Below are 16,461 nucleotides of genomic sequence, written 5' to 3'. Positions count from 1 at the left end.
TGATGGCTTTAAGACTCCTGAGTTTTATCTAGGTCTGTTTTTGGCTCAGTTTACACTGATATTCTTCCATTTTATTTACTGTGTATGGTGGACTTGTGACTGTTTGCCAGAGCAAACTCACTCTCTTTACAATTCAGGAAGCGCTATGAGGGCGAGTGCTTCCTGTACTTAAGATGAAAAAGCATCTGTCCATTATGAGTGGAGAGAGAGTGAGCTGTGCATTAAATGCAGACAACAGGGCTTCCCATACATCATGGGATATTCTTGCTTTATCAAAGTGACTGCATAAAAAAAACATTAGATATCTAATGGGCTCGTAGGCTCGTACAAAGTAGGGCTCTCCGAATTGGCCAAAAGTGACTTTAAGTTATTCCTTTTAAAATAAACACACAAGTTTGACCCATTTAAATATCTATTTTTATGCATTTTGTCCATAAGAGGGCAAACAAATAAAAAGAGTGGAGACAACAGTTTTTGGAAGTGTCTTTTTTTGACAATTACTTATATATTGAAATGTATAATATTCGTTGACAGCCTGTACAGCTCCTTCAAACTGCCTTAAAAACAGCCTGTAAAGCTCACATAAAGTCCCATAAAAGTCTCAAACATGTGACGGCCATTTCACTGCCTTCCCTTTCTGTAAATTCATCAGCTTGAAAAACAAAAGACTGCTTTGTTAACCCAGATATCAGGAGTAAAAAGCATTAAACGGGATACATTTTTCCCATGTTCTCTCTCTGAATTTGTGCATTCAAGTCTGCAGGGTTTTGTGTGCATTTGGCACAAATGTACTTTGATTTTCCCCCATATCACCCAGATTAGTCAGTGAAAGAAGGAAGCTCTCTACATCCAATTTCCACTTACATATTCATGTCACTGGCAGAATTGCTCTTGTATTGAAGTCCAGCCGGTGCTGAAATGTCTCTTTCCACCTGAAAGAAAAGTGCTTTTGAAGGCGGAGTGTTTGCGTGTCTGTTTTCAGTGGGACGCTTTAGGCTGTTGTTGTCATGGTGGGCACAGACCATCCTGGTCATCACCATTGTTTAGGTCAATGGCTACTTCACATTTATGCACGTTTGTCTATTCCAGTGTGTGGACGCCTCACTCTGTGCTTGGACTGATTCCCAGAACCAGCACTGAACATCCTTCTGCACTACAGGTAGTCAATAAATGGTAATATCTTATTACCCTTAGCCCAAAAAAATTGGGATGCCGTGTACAACATAAATAAAACAGAATATGGTCATTTGCTCATCCGTTTTGACATACACTCAATTGAAAACAGTACAGAGACAATATATTTAACATTTTACCTCATCTTCTTCAGCGATATTCGTAAATATGTGCTTATTCTGAATTTGAGGAACCATGAATCTCCACTGAGCCTGCAGCGTAGAGGGGGGAGGGAGCTTGAGCCGGCTGGTCGGGATCACCGCTGGTGTAGTCGTGGTCTGTATCTCTACACACTGGCATCCTCATTAGACCAGAGCCCTGAGCAAAAACAGACCATTCAGATGAGAGTATGCCGTCCATTTGATCCCCAGGATACTCAAAGGCAGATACACAGAAATATCAGCAAACATCAAACAGCATCGTCATCTCGTCTCTCTTTCTCCTTAAATATCCATCTTAAGCTCTATCTCCCTTTTCCGGTCTCAGTTCCTCTATTTCTATGTCAGTACACACATTCAACATCGACATTTGTCGAACAGATGTGGAGACGGATGCCAGCTGCAGTCCTGTGAATTATCTGTGCACACCCCCCCCCCGCCCCCCCCCCCCCCCCCCATTGATCCACTCCACATCAGGGTTTTCCATCAGTTTTCCAAAGACTATGATGATTATTTTTAAGGTATTCCTTTACCAGACAGACAGACAGACAGACAGACAGACAGACAGAGACCTTCCTATTGTTTAACTAGGACTGTAGGTCCTTGAGGTTGTTATGTGAAGGTGAAAGCCTGCTGATAGCTCGGAGCCTTTAGGTTGTTTGAGCAGGAAGGTCGTACACTGGTCCAGTAGCCACCATCTTAAACCCCTTTGTGTTGGCGTTTATCGGTCACACTTATCCCTAAGGAAGTCTGTCTTCCTGTCCTATCTCAGCTCCTGCTTCGTACCATGTTCGTGTCTAGATGCCTATCAACAGGTGCAGTACCTGGACAAACACTCCACACAGCCACGACATCGAGAGACCAAACATTTAATTTCCTGTCCAGAGACCCCTAATCTACAGCCTACGAGATGGCGATCTTACAGTAATCTGGTTCCAGTTGATAGAGCCAGTGCTGCCTAGTTTCTCTCATGCTTGCCATGTGAACACAAAGTGCTTTTCTCATCAAACATGTGTGAAAGATGAGTGCCGAGCTGTTGAATTGTTCATAGAAACAACATAATCACCTTGACCGTGTTCAGCTCAACCTGAGTGGGCGGAAGCACGACAAGTGGCGTGTGTTGCCAAGTAACGCAGCCAGTAAGTAGTTGTGTGATCGTCTATAATAATGGTGGTTGTGAAGCTGGCAAGTACAGTAAAAATGTGGCAGACACTCATCACATCCAGAAATTAATTAGGTTTTAAAGTTGGAGGCATTTTTTCAAGGCTGGGGACTGTTACTCTGCAATGATGCAGAGGGTGCGAGATCTGATTGTGTGAGAGATTATGCGTGGTTGTTATCCCTTATTTTGATTCATCTGTGCTCTGCTCAGTGCTCGTTCATTATCCTTCATCAGTATGTATCCCTGTGCTACAGCCAGCACCCACCTGATAGTCTGTTAATGATTTACAGGTAATGGAAGTATACAAGAGACCACCAAGCAGATATTCATTCGACAGGTCTGGCAGTCAAAAAAAAAAGGAGACATTAGACGTTAATGAGAGATTTGTTTGTCTTTTCTTCTTCTCTCTTCAGCACTGAGGTTCAAAGTAGATGCAGCTCTCTCTATGCTAATGCAACATTGCTTTCAAAGCTAAATGCTGAGCCTCACTGGGGGTCTGCTGCATCCTGCCCAATCCACTGTTATTCAAATACTCAGAGGCGCTGCAAATGTCACGAGCCCCCTGCGGCCCACACAAAGTCATCCCGTGAGATTTGAAAGTGGCACTTAAGCTGCAGTGTCCTTTTGATATGCTACGCCATGTGAGAAATGTAAATACAAACTGAGAATCGATGCATTTAAAGCCCAAAGACAGATACCTCCTTGTGGTTTTTTCACCACTCTCTGCATGAAGAGATTCGCTGCATACACTCCTACAGTTAACACTAGAAAAAATGAATGATCTTAAATGGATATCTTTGCAGGTATGCATACATAATCACAGTTGGTTGTCCGTAAGAGCTTTTGATTGATGCTGGGCAGTCTCAAGGTTAACACATAGTACCAAAGTAAATCATGAATGACCCAGTTACAGATGGACAGGTCTCATGGAGAGAATGTCACTTAACTGTGACTAAAGCATGACAAACCTCCTAAACACTGTTCATATGCTGAACAACTTGCAGAAAGTTTTTCACTTTTTTTATGGTAAAAAAATAACAGGTGTGAAATGAAATAACACAGATGGTCATTCACTACACATTTTAAACAGATTCTGACACCAAGCGTGAACTGCAGTCTGTCTCATCTGGGTCTGGACTCGAACTGGAGTATGTTTGGAGAAGATACCGGATCTAAACAGGGCGCAGTAAACCAAAGCACAGTAACATACAGCAATATGTTATCTCCATCCCTCCTTTCCCTTCCTCGTCCTGGCTGTGCAAGTGGACAAACTGCTGGCTTGCAAACATGACAGCACAGAGTGTCTTCCTTAATTAACAGATAATGTAACCTAATTACAGCTGTTCGGGTTATAGATGCATGAAAAACATCAGGAACAGCGTCGGAACCACACGTTCACCGGCCCTTTAACTCTCACAATGGGATGCTTTTAATGTCAGATTTTATTTAGATGACACACATTCTCATTAAGTGCACAATTTGTTCCTCGTGTGTCCTGTCTGCTCCGAGCTAGATTTTTTTTTTTCTCGCTGGTATTTGGTCCTGCATGTGTGTTTTGAATTAGGGAGGCTGAGGTATATTTGTTCGTCGCTGCTTTAGCGTTGCCTCTGTCATGTGAGGTTGGTCTTAATGCGGCGTGTTGTCATGGGATACTGTGTTTAAATTATGCAGCAATGATTAAAAAAAGATGGGAAGATCTCCATATTTCCTTTTTAGTTTTGGTCATACAGTGCTGATATGCAGATGGGTTGTTTTCCTTCTGGGTCGACATATTTCCTGCTGTGATAAAGTTAGAATCCCAGTCCAATAAGTATGAAGAAGTAGTAGAAGCTGTAAACCAGTGAGCAGATACTCTGTGCTTCTATAGATGTAGATATAGATATAAACGTGGGACAGTTCAAGCATTAAATGGCTGTAAAGCAAATTTTTGTCACTGTTCATTTAAATCAAAAGCATCACTTGTTAAATTGCGACACATCCAGCGATCACTGTAGAAAATATAGCAAAAGCATCTTAAGACTGTGTGTTTGCACTATTGGAGATTCATCAACACACACACTCACACCTCTGTGGTCCACAGTCACAGGGGCCTCTCTGACAGCTGGAGAGACTCCAGCGACTGCAGTTACAGTAGACGTCTGTCCAGAGGGGTTGTGGCTAATTAAACTGTGGTGACTACACTGAGCTTACCCTGCAGAGGCAGCCAAGCTCTGCTAGGAAAACCTACACCACAGAGCCGCCCGGTCCTGGAAACAACCTGGTTGCCAGGCTTGTTTGATTCCCTCCTGCCAGCATCAACATCTGTGTTTTTTTGAGTGTAGGAGGAAGGGAGGGAGAGGTAGATATAGAGAGAGCAGGGGGCCACCCATGTCTCACATCCATTTCTAAATGAAATGAGGAAGGTAACCGCACACTGACTTCTTTCCTTGCTTTCCTTGCTTTCATGAACGTGCATGTCGAAGGTCTGGTGTTTTTGTGTCCTTTGTCAGTTCCAGTCAGGGACATGGCTGCAGGGTGCGTTCACTAGTGCAAAAAGAACAGTTTCACTGTTGTGCAGATGCAGATACTGCGGATTGCTTGTACCAGAGGCATTCAGGAAGCTTTTAAAAACACACTTTTGAAGGCCGATGGCAGAGAGAATGTTATAGTGTGATGGAGAGACACAGCAAGACAGAATGAGAGGGTTTAATGGAGTCCTTATTGTACTCTGGAGCCCCATTGAATGACTGAAAGAATTTCACTCTTAAGAATGGGCACGTCCATCCATCCATCCATCATTAAGTATTCCCTCTTGTCGCCTTTGTAATCTGTCTCATTAGATCATGAAATTGAGACTTGCCCTGGCACAGGAATCAAATTTCAAACCTCTTTTTTAATTATACTTCTTAAATAAATGAGCAGTTGGATGTTGCAGCAGAAACGTGGCATTGAATTGACCTAGAATGAAATTGTAATACTCAGTGGGTTTGTCTCCCACGCAATCTCCCGTCCTCCTCAGTGTGACATAGTGACTGAGTAATGACAGCAGCAGACTCTTCCACAGACTTAATGAAGCCAAATGTCCCACTGGCTCTGGGCATAATGCAGGCTGTCATCAGAATCACTGAAACAAGCGTTCATGCCTCTTCTCCTTTTCTCTGCCCTTTTATTCTGAAAGTCTTCCCTTCCTCCGTCCCCCTTATCTCGGCTCGCTTCCCTCCATGCTGGGTTGTCTGCCAGGGGGATTGTAGAGTGCCACCACATTCCTGGTTGGCACTCATGTCTGGACATAGCTGAGGTGCAGGCATTAGCCAGAGCCGCCTGCAGAGACGAGACTGGCACTGGCAGCCAAGGACTCAGCGCCCATCTGCTGCCAGAGCCAGAGAGGGAACCATCATTTATTACCTCCACTGATGCGAAAAGCAGCTCCTGTCACTCCGGAGACATATTGTCCCATGATTGCTGTAAGATTTTTTTGCCACAAGTCTGCATGTTTGGCTTCGGGTTGTGCAGCGGAGGTATTTTCCCCCTTCTTTCTGTTTAATCCATTGAACTTGTTCGTCTTCACAGATTGTATTTCAGAAGGCAAGACACTTGGAAACAGCATCCCACTTCTTCCCTCTGCTTTATCTCATATCTGTCATATTACTCCGTCGAGGCGTCTAGGGGCCTGCAGAGGAAGATTGAACCATGCAGCCAGCTTCAGTTCTCTAACTCCCTCTTTGAAAGCAGACTCTGGAGTCTGAAACATCTATCAGACTTGTATGTTTAGCCTGGCTGCAAACTGCTGAGCTCCTCTGTTCCATTGTGACTTAATCCTCCATCTTTGGCTCAAAATGTTGGAAAAATATTGTAGAGTGTGACCCCAGATGTTTGACGTTACTGTTCCTTTATATTTAGTTTGATACTAAATCCTAATTTTTGCTCACAGCCTTTGCCGGCTAGTTACAGCACTGACTTGTGTAAACAGTTTGCGTTAGGCTTTCATGTGAGCTTTGTGTCTTTGTTGCATGCGTGAAAAAACGAAAACATACGTGCAAGAACATACACGCCTTTATTCTCCACTGCTGCACTTTTCAGTTTTCCCTCGAAAAGTGGTGTCATTACTGGATTAGTGCCCATTTTTCCAAGACCAAAGAGAAAGGAACGACCCAACCTGCCTTACCTGAGCGAAGCCTAATCCGCCTTAATCTAATAATTGCTCCCATATTCACTCTGTCTCATAAGAGCACAGCTGCAGGGGACGGCTGTGGCTCCAGATTACTGTGCACCATGGGTAATAATACCCATGGTCCCCTTTCATGGCCAGGATCAGGTCTGTTGACGCCGCAACGGTTTTTCATCGTCATCGTTTGGGCGTTCCAGACAAATTGTATAACGTCTTCTCAGGGCTTCTTTCTTTCCTTTATTCCCCTTTCTTTCCCTCCTTCCTCATTGGCTTGGTCTGTCCTCAGCGTGCATGGGTTACACAGAGACGCATTAGGCTGCCTGTGTTTCAACAGTCAGCCTTTTATGAGTGGGTGTTGAAAATGGGTGCGAGCTGGCCGTGCTCAGATGTCTCTATTTTAGATAGAGCGTGACAGTTGCGAAGCCCTGTGCAGAGGGACAGAGCAGCAGGGGGTGATGAGAGATGTGGCTCATATCTTCTCTGAAAGGCTTCTGAAGCTCCACCTGTCATAAAGCAAACGGATGACGCTCCATGAGCTGCCGTTTGTACGTCGCACCATAAAATCTAACAGCATGACATCGTGATGGTAATGCTTTGCGTTAAAGAGAAATAACCTCAGCAGTGAGATTAAAGACGGGAGTCAACCCTTTGATGCAAAGACATGATGTAACATTAGTCAGGTGTACGAAATGTGCACAGAATCTATCAGAAAGTAGACTTTTGTGAATTTGTTTTTGTTGAACCGTTTTATTGGGTTTTGCAGGATTGTACATTTGTATGAAACAGAATGTTTTTATTTGCTCATCCTTATTGACACTGAAAACAAAGACACTATATTTAATGTTTTATGTCATCAGCTTCATTGATTTTTTTTTTAAATATGTCCTTTTTCTGGATTTGATGCAGCAATATGTTTCAAATAAGTTGGGACAGGAGCAGCAAAAGACTGGGAAAGATGTGGAATGTTCCAAAAACACCTGTTTGGAACATTCCACAGGTAAACAGGTTCACTGGTAACAGGTGAGTGTATCATGATTGGGTATGAAAGGGGCATCCTGGAAAGGCTCAGCCGTTCACCAGCGAAGGATGGAACACTTTCAGTGACCTGATGCAGATTGTTCAGTCAGGTATATTTTTCCTGCCTAAACTATGAGCCATGATCATGAATCTTTTTTCGACTGCCTGTGTAATGGAGATTGCTCCTTGTGTTCCTTGGGAGGCAAACTAGTCCCAGTCCTCCTAGTATGACTAATAATGAGGCGGTAATGGCCAAGGATGGGTGGCCTATTAAAATGTAGTCAAAGGAGCTTATGGGTGGGGCCTAGCCAACACTTTGATGCTGTTGACCGCCTCCCGGTGCGCTTATTAAGAGATTTATGACTGATGCTTGTCCCCCCCCTCGCTCTCACTGTTGTGTGAGTGTTTTTATTATTTTTCCTGTCATGGAGACCATATGGCGTACTTCTTCATTTCAAAGGCAGAGGTGTGCTGGCAAGCAGCAGCTCGTTAGGAGGGACGAGGGGGCATTTCATAACGGCGTAGGAGAGGTGACATACTTCTGTCAAAATGCCACGTCAAGTAGTTTTCTGTGGGAAATGAGTTTCTGTGATCCAAAAAACATAGCTATGATGCCATCAGTGTCATGTTTCTGAGGTAAAAGCTAATTTTAAGAATTGTCAAAATGGGAACTCAAGCTTGAAACTCCACTCAGTCGTCGTGGATGATTGTTTGAGGGCGGAGTGAAGCAAAGCGTGGAGCACTCAGGTCTACCTGGAGAGGTTGTATGCTGGTTGCCATGCCAATGCTGCTGGATAATAAGCTGGGGATGGGGGTCTTTGTCTAGTTGGTGCAGAGCTCATTCCCTGCTGTCAGCGGTAAGACGGAGAGAAACGGGCATAAACTGATAGTGATCTCAGTGAGGTTTGATATAATGAGCCCGGCCAGCTCTTTGCACATGAGCAAGCGTACTTTGCAGAGTGAGACCCCTCTGCAGTGCAATTACCTGGTATAATAAGAGTACCGATTGAATTAAGGAAGTGGGCGTACATGGCAGTGTTCATGGTGAAAAGGCAGCCCGGCTCTGCAGCTTTGAACGTGGTTTTCAATTAGAAGCAGAGGAATGAACACAGAGATGTGCTGCGCTGATGTCTGCGTCATGTAGAATAAAATACTACCTGGGGTCAGTTCTTTGGATGTAACGGAAAGAGACGGCAGGGACTCATTCTTTCGTATTACTTTGATCCATTTCAGCTTGATAGTGGGGGTGTCTCTGTAAAGCCTGAGGCTGAACATTGACTATTTGTTTACACCTGGAAGTTACTTTGCATGAGGCCCTGATATCATTTATTAAATCTCTGAAAGGAGATGCCACATCACACACTGTAAGATTTCATAGACTTTATTAACTCTTCAACTATTTAGCAATCATTCTGTTAGTTGATCAAAGCAGAATTAATTATCATAATTAAAGGTTGTTTAATACTGTAAAGGAATAGCACAATATGTTGGTAAAATTAACTTTTTGTACAAATAAATAGATATAAGGTCTAAGATATAGATATAACATGTTATTTAGGGGGTTTTAGAGGTGCTGGTAGATGGATTTTGTTGCCTTTGGACAGAGCCGGCCTAGCTGTTTACCCCTGTTTCCAGTATTTAAGCTAAGCTAACCATCTGCTGGCCCTTACAAAGACAGAGCTATCAGTCTTCTCATCTAACCTTTGGCAAGAAAGCAAATAAGTGTCCTTCACAAATTGACAAACTATTCCTTTAAGTCAGACATCAAGCTCAAGTACCAATCGGTGGGTTCCAACTTATCAAATGTGAGACTTGGTTTTTTTTATAACTCTGAATTAAATGCTTTGGAGTTAAACCTTCATTGAATCCAATAAACGACTTGACTAACCAATAATAAAAACAATTGTTAGCTGCAGCGCTCGACTATTGAAGTCGACAAAAGCCGATGGAGGTCAATAATGAGGCCAGTCTGCAGTGATCCGGGCTGTCAGGCCTGTTTCAATGGCCTGACAGAGACGTTGTACCTGGTCTGACTGTCCTGTTAAACCTCTCCGCTGTCAGGTTCAATAAGGCAACCCGACCTCTTTGTTTCGGCGGCATTTCAGCTTCATGCACTGGTGATTTCTCTGTGTAATTCATGTTGGAAATCACGAACTATTGCTGACACACAGCATTGTTAAAAATACTGACCAAGAGATCACTGAAGCGTGAAAATGCACTACTAGCAAAATAAACCCAATTTGACATCAGTGTCTTCTGCTTTCCTATTAATAGTGCTTGTTTCTATATTTCTTTTAAATTGTGATCTTTTTTTTTACATTTTTAAATCAGAATTCAGTTTATCATGCAGCCTTTCCTGTTTTATGCGCTTTTGGGTTTTTTCACTATATTCATGAGGCCGTGAATGCTGTCAGTTTTAAAGAAGATCTCCTGCCAACCAGTTTTCAAGGAGGCAGCCATTGAGGGAATTCAGTCAGTGGGAAACTGAAGCGTGCACACACACATCTGGTAATTTGTTGACAGGTAATGACAGCTCTGTCAGTGGGCCTCAGTGCTTCCCATGACTTTGCCCTTCATTCCCACTCCAATTTATCTCCCAGACATCTTGGTCCACAAACACAGCTGAGGGCGAGGCTATCATAATTTCTGATCTGAGGGGTTTTTCAGCTTTTAAAAACACATTTACTTACTCTGTGACAGACGGTTGAAGATGTCAACATGGCACTCACCTGAGCGTATCGCCTCAGAGATTTCATCCACGTATTGTTCATGACAGCCTCATCGGTCCGTAACATTCAAGGCATTTGGCTGCTACTACTAGTTAATGATAGGCACATGGGAAAGAAAGACAACCAGAAAGTAGACATGAAATTCATTGCGCTGCTGTTTACGACGAAAATAATGATCACCACATTAACTCCTACATAAGTGTGTGTCGGTGATTGTGTCGTCCTGTGTGGCACATCTCCACCTGTCTACAGCTAAGTGAGGCCTGGGATTGATTCCACTTTGGCATCATGATTGACAGCTGATCCCTGCTTGAGACTCAATCAGTGGGTGGGACCTCAATACTGCGATCACTACTCCACAGACTCTGGCTCCAGATAATATCACCAGTGCAAGATGGCACTGCCAGTATCCAGGAAATTTTGACCTCTTGACATTTTTGGTTTGGTCATGTAGGTTAAAAGTGATTCAAAGCATCTTCTCCTTCGCTCTGTTTGACATCCACCGCAGTAGGAATGCTAATCTTGTTAGCTTGGCCTTTCACTTCAACAACAGGAATCTGAAGTGACTGCTGATTTGCTCGAAATAAAAATATGATCCACGTTTCCTTTTCTCCCCACCGCTGGCGTGCCTGACTCGTTTAACGGAGTGCTGCTCAGGTGACCTCATTACCTGACGCAGAGGATGAAGAGGAAGATCCACTTTTTGAATCTTAACTTACTCCTCAAAAAGGTGACCAGAGGGCAGTAGACCTGTGTCTCCTGCCATGTTCAGCCCTGTGAACATTCAGACCTGTGATCATGGCAGAGCTGATGGCACAGCAGCTGCTCAAACAGGAGCTTTTAAACAGTAGTTTGCGTCAGTGTTCCCTCTCTGCCTCCATCCTTTGCACGCTGAAAAATTGATGACATGTTTTTCCGGTCTGTGCTCGTCGTGTTGCCTCTTGTCTAACCTCCCGACTGCCGTTATCTAAATAAGATGTTTCATTCCCCCTCCAAATCATGCTAAGCTCTCTTTCAGATCTTATGTGAACTGCTGGTGTTGTTAATAATTGATCCGATCAGAGGCGCTCTAATCGCATCTGTGCCGTTTCCTGTTGGTACTCGTTTGAAGTCGCACTGTTTGTTGTCTGTGCCTGCAGTTTGAGGAGAGAGGGCTGATCTTATGTGGAGTCGCTGCTCTTATCCTTAATTGGGTTATGTAGATTTTGTGGCTGGGGAGTGGAGGGAGTGATGAAAATGGAGTGATCACGAATGGTAGTCGTGTCTTCTTTAAGGATGGCAGAGGAGGCAGAGGTGACTCGGGATAGATTACACACTTAAAACTGTGGAGTGGACATTTGTTGAGTGTTTTACAACGTGCAGTCTTCAGCAGTTTCATGCGAGATTCTGGGAATTGTGTGCCACTGAGGCCGAGGTGTCACTGAGATACACATCTGATGGCAGCCACGTTCATTCACCCTGTCACGCCCCGTCAGCATTCTCACTCCTGCGACTCCTCGCTCTGCTGTCCCGTCGCTCTCAAACATTTCAGAGCAGCTGTCTCGCTTCGACACGGTCCACCGAGAGGCCGTGAAAACACACACATGCAGGCTATTTGAGCTCCCACCATGGGGGTGTCTGGTGCCAAGTATTTGTGGGTGCTGCCGTTGACGTGCATGCGCAGGCGTCTCCCCCTTTAAGCTCTTGCAGCCTCAGACCTGCGTGTCAGACCTGGCTGCCGTCACCCTGCAGCAGCTTCAGAGATAACATTGTTGTGTGTGTGATGGCCTGCTGGAGACACACAATCCTGATAACAGGATCTTTACTGATAACAACATCTTTGATGTCGTAGGGTATCTTATCTTAAACCTTTTTTAAATTATAGCTGCAACTTTTTAGGCAGCACAATGAAAGCTAGTGTGCAGTCTGTGTTAACCTCAAATAGTTTGTCTTATCTGGATATTGATTTGGTTGTTCATGTCCGTAGATTATGCACCCACATTCCCTCTGTCTTTGACTCCATGCTGATTTGGTAGTACAGTGTAGCTTGCCTTGGAATACACTGTAATTCTGCTCGGCCACCTCTGCCTGTCTGAGCCAATGTTGAGAGAGAGAGAATGGAGGCACGGGTTGCTGATGAGCCCATTATTGTGGGTTCTGGCTGTCAGGCCGACTTACAGGCGACTTCCACCTGACAGCCCTGACAGCCGAGCCGGGCTTAATGGGGTCGGCAGTGCAGTGAAGAGAGAGAAGAGAAGAGATGTGTGCAGATATTTTACCCCTCTCAGCAGTTTCCCCCTCCATCTTTAACCTACTTTCTTTCTTTTCCAGCTTCTTTCCAGACACCTTGATCGAAATCCAGGGAAACTCCAAACTATTTTGAAAACGAAGAACTATTAATATTTCATGACGATCGCTGCTCATCCGGGTGCATTAGCGTATCCGTCGTAAGCTCTTCCCAGCAAGTGCATATTGATTAGTATCTTAGCCAGAGTTCTCCTTTGTCTTCTGTTATTTATTTATTTTTTTTCGTCTTCGTCTGTGAAGAGTTGGAGGTTCCCTGGAGAAAAAGTGCTTTTGCCGAGCACAGTTTTCTACAGATGTGATTTATTAAGACGTCATATTCCTTTCCTGCAATGAAGCTTTCTGGCTTTTAAAAAAAAACAACAACTGCATTTTAATTGAATTGAATAGTCAGTTAGACTGAACTATTAATTCATAAAAATAATCTACAAATGAATCAAATCAAAGCTTTAGTTTCAAAACTTAAAGGCGCTCTGCCAAGTTTTCTTGAAAACGAAAAAGTTGTTTACATTCAGTGTTTCTCACCAAACCTCATTCATGTGTATCCTGGAGGTCGAGCAAACACGGTGAAACATGTATTTCCATCCTCATAAAACATTTTAAGCCAATAATTATTTTTTTAAACCCTGCATCATTAAAAAAAACACCCATTAAAGAAATTAGTCCATGGAGCTACTCGTGGCTCCTGTAATGACTGATTCTACTTCACTGCATGTCTTTGTTGTAGAGTTAGTTTCATTGTGGACAGGATTTTCTTTTGGTTTGTTTAACATTCACCTCTTTCATTGCCGCAGTCTGAGCGCTGAGGAGAGAAAGTTTCCATCCCGCGTTCCTCGCTGTTTGTTTCCCCTTCATCCATAACTCTCCCTTTCAACCACTCGCACTTTGAAGGTTTGGATAGCATCTGCCGTGCGTTTCTCTTTGAAATGTGCATTACCTTTCCCTCAGCCCATGTGTGACTCAGTGAAAACATGACCTAAATTAACCGCATTGATTTGGACAGACCCACATGTCTTTAGGAGTATTTAAGTTGCAGCATGCCTGCGTCATGGTGGTAGAGGGGATCGGGGGTGGTGGGCACAGCGTTGTACTTATGATTGCGTGCTTTATATGAGTGTGTTAGAGGCAGGGCTGCGATGCGTTTGAGGGATTTAGGTCACGGTGGCTTCCCTGTTTGAATGGTACAGTAAACTTGGCAGATTCCCCAGACATTATAGACTCTGCCTGTCTGTCTCTCTTTCTCTCTCTGTCTCTCTCTCTGTCTCTCTCTCTCTCTCTGTCTCTCTCTCTGTCTCTCTCATATGTCTGTCACCCTGTCTTCCTGTGGTATGTGAAAACATCTTATCTGTATGTGCTGTCTCTGCTGGGACTTTTTCCAGAACTCATTCACAACCTAAACACACACACACACACACACACACACACACACACACACACACACACACACACACACACGCACGCACACACACACACACACACACACAGTGTCACACTGTATGTCAGCTAGCTGCACAGTCCCTCCACCAAAGCTTGTAACATCACCGTACACAGAGGAGGCTCACTGAGATGCACGTTGGTGTGCTGCCTCGCTCACACCCCAGCTGTTAGCTTGGCGTGGAGGCAGTGCACTTGTCTGTGAGCATTACTTGATAGATTGTTTGAGGTGGATGTTGGGGATGACTCTGCGGGTGTTTCCAACCCATCTGCTGCCTTTTAGCCCAGTTTTACACAGATGGAACAAATTCACGGCCTCTTTGGAGTGTTGTTGAAGTCCAGTTGCTTTCAGAAGAGAAGCTGGATCAAACCTGCAATAAATCATGTGACTTTGTAGTAGAGCTCATTTCAGATGATGGATGAATTATTCATGAACTGTTAGGTCCATAATCAATAAATCTATTGATGATTTTTTCACTATGAATAGATACATTTTTGGTCCATGAATGTCAGCTATTGGTGAAATACGTTGATTAAAACTTCTCAGAGCCCAGTGTGAGACTTCTTACTATTCGGTCCCATGTGGAGACACAGCATGAAAGAAAAATGAGAAAAGATATGATAAGGCATGTTAGACGTCACATCTATGCATGGAAATGATGTGAGGTGGTTGGTGCTTCAGTCAAGGTGGCACAAATTGAGGTGAAGAGGTGAAGTTTCATCTGCAGTGAGAAATTTTGCCTCATACAGTAAAGTAAAAGCCAATCATGTGGCAGCAGGTGTTTCCACTGGAGCCTGTAAATTTCTGCTCATATTGCATTTACAGAGGAAAGAAAGGCCTCTGTTACAGTGTGTCCACGAAAAGAAAGATCAATTCCCGATCCAGCTGTCTGCCGGACCTGGTGTGGCAGTGTGTTTTAATGCAGTGACCTTGTCTGTCTGAGCATGTTTGAAGGGTTCACCTGTGCTAATCCTCACCTGTGCATCACTGGAGATGTCTGCACGTTTGTCTCATTATGTCTGTCCTTGAACAAAAGAGTAGCCGCTAATGTTGTAGCTACTTTCTTTTCATTATAGCTCCTAAATGCAGTTGCTGGTGTGCAGAGTAAGGAGGCATTCACTGGTGGTTTTGGGCTTTAACACAAGATCAGTGACGGTTTTATCTGTGTGGGAGGTGTTTAGGTAACAGATACTGTATCTCTCTGCTTCAGTATGTGACTCTATGAAGCATATCTCCTACAGTTCCTGGTGGTCTGAGGCTCAGTTTGATCCACCTACTTACCTTGCATGTGACATAGATGGTATCTCTGTGTTTTATTCTTCACATCTTCAGCCACCTAGTTGACACTTGTTTGGTTCTCTACCCGTGATTTCCTCCTGTAATGTAAGTCAAGGGGGCATTTAAGGCAAACCCAGCCTGTCCACAGCCTCACCCTTGATCAGCCTTTTCTGCCTCACTGGGTCTTTTTCTGCCTTCTGTCTGTCAGCTCAAGCCACCTGCAGCTGAGACAAAGGTGAGCTTGATGAGGAGATGGACAGGCAAGAGGAGGGCAAGAGCCGGGGGGTGAGGAGGGTCAAAGATGGAGGAATTACCTTGGCTCATCTTCAACAGGCTCCTGATTTAACATTATTGAAAGATCTCCTTTTTACTTGGCTGCAGTCCCGAGGAGGCTATGAAGACCTACACACACACACACACACACACACACACACACACACACACCCCGTTACACAGGTGTAGGTATGCTTAATCGACTCTAGCGGTGGACCGCACCTTATGATAACAAACCCTGACATCAGGTATGATAACACTGTGTAACACAGGACACATGAGGGCCTTCTTCGCAGGATCAGTGACATCTTTCAAATCACAAATCTTTTTAAAGAAGCCTTTCATTTAGTCTAGCACAGCATTTTATTGCCAACGCATCTTCTGTGTCACCTGCTTTATTTTTATTGTTTGTCTTTATTGTCGGTGGTTTTATTCCCTTTTATTTCTGTAGTGTTGTAACTGTCTGATTTTATTGGCCTCAGTCCCGAAGTGTTTTAATCCTGGTTCAATCCATGTGAAGCACTTAGTAACTTTGTTTTTGAAAAGTGCTGCGTAAATCAAGTTTATTTGTATTCCTACCTTGACGTGCTATGGAGAGGGTTATTGATGGGTCGTTCATTTTGGTAGTTTAAACAAGATGACAGTGTGCAGCTGGAGTAGACTCCCTCCCATGTCTCAAGACTTTTCTAAATGCAACAATTGTGAGTGCATCTTTAGTGTTTGTTGGTCAAAAATCCTGAAACATGAAGATAAATTGGTTAGCAGATGGATGTTGATCATACTGCTGCAGTGCTGTCGCTGACGTG

General features: G+C 43.9%; 1 protein-coding gene across 1 annotated transcript in view; it reads left to right on the top strand.

Moving 5' to 3' along the window:
• Positions 1-16,461, top strand: part of ptk7b (protein tyrosine kinase 7b) — a 66,638-nt gene that overhangs the window by 28,414 nt on the left and 21,763 nt on the right. The window lies entirely within an intron of this gene.

The sequence above is a fragment of the Chaetodon auriga genome, chromosome 11 (assembly GCF_051107435.1).
Source record: "Chaetodon auriga isolate fChaAug3 chromosome 11, fChaAug3.hap1, whole genome shotgun sequence".
In the NCBI taxonomy this organism is placed as follows: Eukaryota; Metazoa; Chordata; class Actinopteri; order Chaetodontiformes; family Chaetodontidae; genus Chaetodon; species Chaetodon auriga.
The sequence above is the reverse complement of the archived record's forward strand: the minus strand, read 5'-3'. Positions and strand labels throughout refer to the sequence as shown.